The 9,060-nt window shown below is 40.7% G+C and overlaps 1 pseudogene; it reads right to left on the reverse strand.

Annotated features, from left to right (window-relative positions):
- Positions 1-972: 972 nt before the first annotated feature.
- On the reverse strand, positions 973-2,411 carry LOC123781513 (actin, cytoplasmic 2 pseudogene; annotated as a pseudogene).
- Positions 2,412-9,060: the final 6,649 nt, after the last annotated feature.

Consider the following 9,060-nt stretch of genomic DNA (forward strand, 5'->3'; position numbering starts at 1 on the left):
TGGATTGGGGGGGAACATGGCCTCACAAGCAATGAAACATTCTTCCCAAGGTATTTGGGTCAAGAGCAAGTTTTACAGCACTTTCCTTCAGATAAACACCCAGAAGTGGAATTGTTGGATCATATGGTAGTGCTATCTTAAATTTTTTGAGGAAACTCAACAGTTATCTACAGTGGCTGTACCAGCTTACATTCCCACCAACAGTGCACAAAGGGGTTCCTTTCCTCCACATCCTCACCGACACTTGTATTGTCTTTTTCATACTAGCCATTCTAACAGGTGTAGGTGATATCTCATTGTGGGGTTTTTTTGGTTTTGTTTTAGTTTACTGCAGCATTTTACTTTCCTCACATAAGACACAGTGCTGGGGCTTAATGTTCTCACGTGACAGTAGAAAATCAAAATTTGAGAATTGAGAATCATGCACCAAAAAAAACCCACCTTACATAAATTAAAAGGATGAATAAATTCACATGTGTAAATGCAAACTGTTTCCCAGTTCAAGGCAAGCAATAACCCATGGTGTTCTGAAGGAAAGTGGATCTGAAGGCTTGGACCTTCCCGACCCTATCAGACCAGTAGGGCAGACATCATAGTTCAGGACTCTTGCCAGCCTCTAGAGAAATCTCAGAATAAGCAGCTCTTAAAAATTAATACCCTGCACAGATGAGGAAACTCATGGTCTGGTAGACTCTCATCAAGCCAATAGATTTGTCTTCCATAAACATGTTCTCACCTCAGCCATGATGTGACCGAGCAACACATACTAAGGTTTTAAGTCAAAGAGAGATACAGCATACTAAAAATACAAACAGAACAGTTAACTTGAATACGAGGTCAAAAAGAGCAACAAGTTCTACACTCCAGTGCTAGTATCAGATGCATGTTTTAAGGACATATGCCTTTTTAAAGGCTTATTCCAGTTTCATGAGGTGAGCATAAGGCTTGCCAGGGCATATTTACACTCTTGAATTAACTCGTGTAGCAAATACTATACATCTGCTCAAAGTTCATGTAGAGGCATTTGTGGAGGATGATGGAGTGGCCCACCTTCTTGCTACTGATCCACATCTGCTGGAGGGTGGACAGCGAGGCCAGGAGGGAGCCCCCATCCACACTGAGTACTTATATTCAGGAGGAGCGATGCTCTTGATCTTCCTTGTGCTGGGGGCCAGGGCCATGATCTCCTGTTCCATCAGTGAGCCAGGATACATGGTGGTCCCACCAGACACCACCATGTAAGAGTACAGTGTGTCAGGCACCTGGGTGGCTCAGTCGGTTGGGCACCTGCCTTCGGCTAGGATCATGATCCCGGCCGGGGTCCTGGGATCGAGTCCTGCATTGGGCTCCCTGCTCAGCAGGGAGTCAGCTTCTCCCTCTGCCTCTGCCCCTCCCCCCGCTTGTGCTCTCTTTCTCTCTCTCTCAAATAAACAAACAAATAAAATCTTAAAAAAAAAAAAAGAGTACAATGTGTTATCATCGCACTTCATGATGGGAGTTGAAGGTGGTCCCATGAATGCCCCAGGACTCCATACCCAGGAAAGAGCACTGGAAGAGTGCCTCTGACACCAGAACTGCCTGTGGCTGATGGTGATCACCTGACTATTGGGCAGCTCATAACTATTCTCCCAGGAGGAGAGGATATAGCTGTGGCTCCATCTCCTGCTCCAAGACATAGCAGACCTCCATGATGTCATATGAATTTCCCGCTCAGCCATTGTAGTGAAGCTGCAGCTCCATGAGAACCTTCATGAGATAGTCTTTCAGGTCTCAGCCAGCCAGGACCTGATGCAGAATGGTATGGGGCAGGGTGTAGCCCTCATAGATGGGCACTGTGTGGGTGACTTGGTCCCCATAATCCATGACAATTACAGTGGTACAGCCACAGGCATATAGGGACACAGCCTGATGGTCATGTACATAAGCAGAGTGTGGAAGATCTGAAATGTGATCTGAATCAACTCAGTTGGCTCTAACATTCAAGGGGGCATTAGTCAGCAGCACAGGGTGCTCCTTGGGGTTGTAGAAGGTGTGATGTCAGATCTTCTCTATGTTGTCTCAGTTGGTGATGATGCCATGCTCGATGGGGTACTTAAAAGTTAGGATGCCACTCTTGTTCTGGGCCTCATCAACCAAGTGGTCCTTCTGTCCCATGCCCACAATGATGCCCTGGTGTCAGGAGTGCCTGACAGTGGACAACACCGCATCCTGGGGAGGGGGGTGGGGGAGTCATTTCCAGCAAAGCCAGATTTGCACATGCCAGAGCCAGTGTCACAATGAGCAGTGTGGTTTCTTCTAGTGGAGGTGGTGAGCCCTGGGGTGGAGTGAAGCAGGCATTGTGGTTTTGATTTGCATTTCCCTAATGATGATTGATGTTGAGCACTGTACCTTTTCATATACCTGTTGGCCATCTGTATGTCTTCTTTGAAAATATATCTATTCAGATTCATCCCTTTTTAACCTGATTTTTTTTCTTTTTCTTTTTCTTTTTTTGCTATTGAGTTGTAGAAATTAATTATATATTTTAAAAATCAACCCTTTTTCAGATATAAAATTTGCAAATATTTTTTCTCCCATTCAGTAGGTTGTCTTTTCATTTCGTTGATGGTTCCCCATGCTATGCAGAAGCTTTTCAGTTTGATGTAGTCTCACTCGTTTATCTTTGCAGATAATTCTTACTAAGTAATTGCAAATAATGATGAAGCTCTTATTTATAGACTGCACACATATTGCTAGAGCTGTCATCATGTGGCTCAATTCAATGTTACTAAAAGTGAATAGCAGCTACACCACAGACAAAGGTATGGGATATGAAATCAGAGATTCAAGGCTGTCCCTCCTGGCTGTGCTAGTCAGAAGACCCTACTCTTGACCTACTATGCTCTCTTCTGATTCATGAAACACAAATGCCTTCAGCAACTCTGGATCTAGCAATTTTAGTAGCTGCTCAGTGACAATCCCCTTCATGGCAGTAGTCGGAGTATCCCAGTGGAATAGCAAATGCCCAATTCTGCCCATCTCCCTTGCTGCTAGAGTGGACTACTGGATTTGCCATCAGACCTCCTCACTCACGCAGCCCCCTGCAAGTCCTGGATGAGGCTGCTCATGGCTGAGTTTGCCAAAGGAAATACAGAACACTTAGTTAAATTTGGATTTCATTAAAAGAAGAAATAATTTTTTTTAGAAAAGCCATGTCTCAAATATTACATGGAGTTTACTCGTATTAAAATCTTTTTTAATCTGAAATTCAAATTTAACTGAGTGTCATGCATTATTATTTGCTATATCTGGCAACCCTACTTGAAGTCCTGAAGGTTCTGGCCATCCCAGGTCCACCCCAGCCTGGGATGGACTAACAAGATCAATATCTTTTGGATTGCCTATCATTTTCTCTGTGTATCTTTTGGGAAATGCTACCGCTGGATGTCATATTGTTGATTCCTTCAGTCTCTTTGAAACTCTTCTCTGTCTTCTTTGATTCATCTTTCTTTTCTTTTTTTAAATCTAACCAGTTTTTCTCTGGACTCTAATTCTTCCCCCACTGTCTAAATCAAAGGTTAGTCAGTATTTCCTGTAAAGGGTAACACAGTAAATATTTTATGTTTTGAGGCCCACATAGTATCTGTCATAACTACTGGACTCTGACTTTGTAGTGCAAAAACAGCCACTGGCAATATGCAAATGAATGAACATGGCTGTGTTCCAATAAAACTTTATTTACCAAATAGGCAACAGGACAGATTTAGCCCACAGGCCTTAATTTGCCAATCCCTGCTCTAGATGCAGGTGTGGCTGGAGCAGTCCTTATCTTTCTTGTATGTTTGTTCTTTTATCAATCTCATCTAATTACATGATAGATCTACCACTTGTATTTCAGTGACATGAAAATCTGTATCTCAAACCCTGACTTTCCTCCCAGTCTACAGTCTTGTATTCCAAAAACCTGTAACATGATTCTTCCTGAATGTCTTAAGACACTTTAAATTCATCAACCCCAACTTCTCTCTGAAAACATCACACCTCCTTTTCCTCCTCCACAATCTCTATTTCTGCCAGGGTAACTATCCTTATGGCTACACCCAGCTCAAATTTTCCACAGGTGTTTGGTTTCCTCCTTTCCCCAGCTGCTCATATTCACCCAGTGGACAAATCCGGTAAATTCAATATATTTATTTCATATCTGTGTCTCCAGTCCCTTCCTACCACCATGGGGAAGCTTTCTGTACTTCTTGTCCAGCTCGTTGCAATATCATCCAAATGGCTCTGGACACCAGACACCAACCAAATTTCTCCAATACTGTTAGATTGCCTTTCTTTGGAATGGTTCTGATTTCTCTCTTTCTTCCTAAAAACCTTTTGAAGCCCTTTTAATGCTTTTGTATTAAAGTCTAGTTTCTTTAGCCTGACATCAAAGACCCTCTCTGAGCAAGCCCCACACTAATGATCCAGATCTTTAACTGTGTGCACCATTAACAGTAGTAAAAATGAACTATGTGCAGTTCCCCAGTCACTCAAACACTTTCTTACCTACTTAATTCTCCCATGCTTTGGTTTCCCCCTGCCCTTCCCAACCACGGTTACCTAATTCCTACCTACATTGGAGGACCCAGCTCAAATGGTATCTTCTCCACAAAGTCATCCCTAACCTTCCATCTAGAAGAAATGTTTCCATATTCAGATTTTTGACTACAGTTAGATTATACCTCTCTCACAGCTATTATAATTTTCTACCTTATATCACACTAGCTCCTGCCCTATCTCCCCTGATATGGTTTTGAATCTGGTAGCAGATTCTCTGAATCTCCTTTTCTTTCCCCACAAAAGATTCAGTAAAAAACCTTCCAACCTTCCTCATTTTAGGTGTTCAATACATACTTGATAAATGAGTAAAAAATAGAAGATTAGTATTTTATATACCAAAAAAAAAGCTGAGTGAGTGTGTATGTATAAAGAGAGAAAAACTGTGGATATGTAGTTAATTTTAACTCATTCTTCATTTTTCCACCTTCCCTTTTTTTCACTGTGGAAGAGGAGAAAGGGGCATTTAACTCAGACCTACCTAATTCAACAGCCTCCCTTCTTATCTATGAAGATATACTACCTCTCATTTAAAAATAACAATTAACTTGAAAGTGAGGATTAGAGACTACTAGTAAATGTGTGGTTTTTATTTCATGTATATTAAGAAATGGATAGCAGAGGCGAGTAGCAGTCAGGTCCAGATCTATAAGGAATTAGAAGTCATACCAGTTATTTTAACAGGGAGAATGCAATATAAAGATTTTTGACTACTTACAAAGTTGTAACCAGATAACTAAAAAAGTAAGAAGAGAATTCCAATGTATTAAAGATATGGTGATTGAAGGAGGCAGCTACCATCCCTGTGGCCTGGGAGAAACAAAAGGGAGAGATTAAGAGTTATCAAAATTTACAAACTTAAAAGAAGAATCTCATCAGGCTGAAACTCAGGTTCTGAAAATAGGGACCCTGGTTAGCTGGTGTTAAAAAAACACTGCAAATGGATTCAGCTGCATCTACAGGAAGGAACTGCTGCTACCAGGGAGAAGCAGCATTGCTGGAGAGATGCTCCTAAGAACAGGAAGTAGAGAGGGAGGACGAAATCCCTCCTTCCTCATCCAGATCCTCTAATGTCCCTACTGACGGAGCCTAATATAGAAGCAGCTGGCAAAGCAGAAATATGGTTTGTGCAGAGTCCCAGCCCCTGCAGCACAGAGATACAGAGTTATAAAAGGATGGGTTTGGAACTCAGAGGCAATAACTTAAGAACTGGCCCAGGAAGGACACCTATGAAAAGATACCTATTGAAATGTGGCACTTGTGAGCTTGAGGATGAAGTCAAATAGACCAACATAAGCAATATGCCATAGATCTCTCGCCTATAAAAATAAAATTGTAAAGACCTCTAAGTGGGGACCCGAAAAAAGTAAAAGTAAAAGAAAAAAAAAGACAAAGATAGATTTCTTGACTTCAAAAATCAAATAATAGCTCAAGAAAACACCACCAAGACAAATTACCTGTGATCTTGAAAATCGTGAGGGGGGTAGCAAATTTGTCATAATTGGCAGAGCATTGTTAATTCAAACCCCAAGGAATGCTAAAATGCCATAGTTTCACACTAGAGGTCACCCCCGGTAAGAAAATATAATTGTACCATCCTTTATTGTCCCCCTGTAGCTGTTACAATATTGGAGAGCTGCTCCTTATTGCAAAGAGATTGGATTTTTATGAGACTGACATGCTAAGCAGCTTTCTAGTCAAGTAAAATACTGCATTAAATAGAACTCACTTTCCTACTTTGGTTGAGAAGCACATATATTGACTGTATAGTACAGAAGACAGTATTCATTACATGCAATCACTGACCTATTTCTAAGGTATCAACTTTAATCAGAAGTAGGTCAACACTGTTATCAAAAAACAATACATTGTATATTACATAGAGACGGATATTGAAGAAATACTGCCTCATGTCAGTATTTAAATTGGGGAAAATACTGCCTCATATCAACAGAAAGCAGGTGTACTACCTGAAATAATTACACTACATATTTTAACAAACTCATTAATTTTGGAGTTTATTTCATTAAAGGCATTTACAGCTTAGGAAATTAGGGTGTCTTTATCATTTCATGGCAAATTATGATGTTTCAAGGACATCTTCCAGAAATAACGTTTGTTAAAATTCTTAATGGCAAGGGATCCTCTTTAAGTACAGAATTCCAATTTTCAAAATCATCTGAATGCACTAAAAATAAGCTGATCATTGATATGATGTGGATCGTTTTTACTGTATCTCCATGTCAATGCTCCTTTGATATCTGTGTTCCCAGCTTTTATTACCCACTAATTCTCGTTGCTGTTTTGTTGTTTTGTTGCTGATCTTGTTTGTTCTTGTTTGTTTGCTGTTCTCTACCAATATTCTGGTCTTTCTACATTGTTCATGGAAAATACCAACTGCGTTTTTTTCTTTATACTTTACTCCAGTTGCCATTCTTGGAGCCACCAATGACCATGTTGTTTAAAGTGTCCAAGAGCTGGGGCACCTGGGTGGCACAGCGGTTAAGTGTCTGCCTTCGGCTCAGGACGTGATCCCGGCGTTATGGGATCGAGCCCCACATCAGGCTCCTCCACCATGAGCCTGCTTCTTCCTCTCCCACTGCCCCTGCTTGTGTTCCCTCTCTCACTGGCTGTCTCTATCTCTGTGGAATAAATAAATAAAATCTTTAAAAAAAATAAAAATAAAGTGTCCAAGAGCTAACCCCTCAAGTCTGTGACCACCCCCCTCACTCACTGCAGTCTTTTCTTGCACCGCACTTCAACCAGAAGCTCACCGAGTCACATCCTTTCTGTTTTCATCAAATAAATGCACCACCTTCCAAATTTCTATTAGATAGAAAGATCATATTTCATTGCATTGTATTATTATATATCCTTTCATTCTACTATGCATCCCTAGTATATCCAAATCCACTAATACTTCACTTTTCTATAATCTAGAATTTCCCAAGTTGGTACTGCTCTCCATACACATTTAGAAACTATAGATTATCATTATAATCACTCACTAGTTACCCATTCAACTTTCTTGTCCCCCTTTCCCTCACTCATGCTCCTTTAGATAAATCCCCACATTGATTAAACCCAACTATCTCGTCATTCTATACTTTTCTCCATAAAGCTGAATGTTACTAAGGAAAAGACATAGAACCATGCTGTCAGGTCTAAACTTGAAAATCAAGACAAGAATTATTTGAAAATAATAACCAGAGAGTCAAAGGGTCTCTCAATAATTCAGATATACTTCCAGAATACATTCACTCACTTACTTACCAAAATGGGCTTTTAATATCTTCTCTCTCCTCAAACCTTCAGCACAACTATTCCCCAAAGACACATATACACACATAATCTCAGCTAGTGATATTGTCTCGTATTTGAGAAAAAGGAAGCACCTAAAGAGAAAACTGCCTTATCTTACCACCACCAGGTCCGCCACCTTCCCTGGATCTGTTACCACAGTCTCTGGCTGTCACTTCATTATAACAGATGAAGTATGCCTTCCCTGTGTACCCCTAAACTTGTGTTCTAGACCCCATTCTTTTTCTACTTTTCAGGGTATCCATTCAGTTCCTGGTAATCAATTCTTCCCTCTCTACCGAAACACTCCCATCAACACATACACATTCTTCATGATGTCACATTATGATCATTTCTATTGATCCCATACAACCTCCAGTGACCCCATGGTCCACCTCCAGGTTCTGGAGTACTTTTCTGCTCCTTTTATAGCAAAAGCTCTTGAATGGCTTGTTTATGGTCCAGCCTTTCTTCCTGCCATGCTATCTTTCCTTAGCCCATTATTTTTCCTACACATTTGATTCTTCTTGTCAAGGTTATTGGGAATCATCTCCAAAGTCCACCACATTTCCAGATTTACTTGGCAGCTATAAACCTTCATCATACTCAAATTCTTGGCAAGATTAGACACTGTCAGCCACTCAGTCCTCCTTAGAACACATCCTTAATTTTTGTGACTCCACATTTTGCTGTTTTTCTTCCTTATATCTGAATCACCTCTGCTCAGTCTCTTTTTTCTGGCCCTCCCCTTCAGTTCAAAACTGAAAAGCTGGAGTGCCTCAGAGCTCCTCCAAGGCCCCACTGTTCTCCATCTCCAGTGCTTTTATATTCCCACTATTTTAATACCATCTGTGGAAGACTATCAACTTTGTATCTCCATCACTGACCTCTCCACTGACTTCTAAACTCTAAGCTGTAATTAACTGTAATTCTGATTGACATTTCCACTTGAATATCTAATCATCTTATTAATCCCAATATGGCCAAACAGAACCTTGATTCCCTTGATTTTATCCCCAGCATGCACTTTTGAACTCCTTCCCTGCCAATATCTCCACCAATCACCTGGTGCTCAGGTACAACATTTAGCATCATTTCAATTCCTCTCTTCTCCTCATTTTCCTCCCTCACATGAAATCCCTAAACAAGTTACTTTAGATTCAACTCCAACATAGATTTTAA

The sequence above is a fragment of the Ursus americanus genome, chromosome 34, assembly GCF_024610735.1.
Source record: "Ursus americanus isolate L20-20 chromosome 34, mUrsAme1.1.p, whole genome shotgun sequence".
Taxonomy (NCBI): Eukaryota; Metazoa; Chordata; class Mammalia; order Carnivora; family Ursidae; genus Ursus; species Ursus americanus.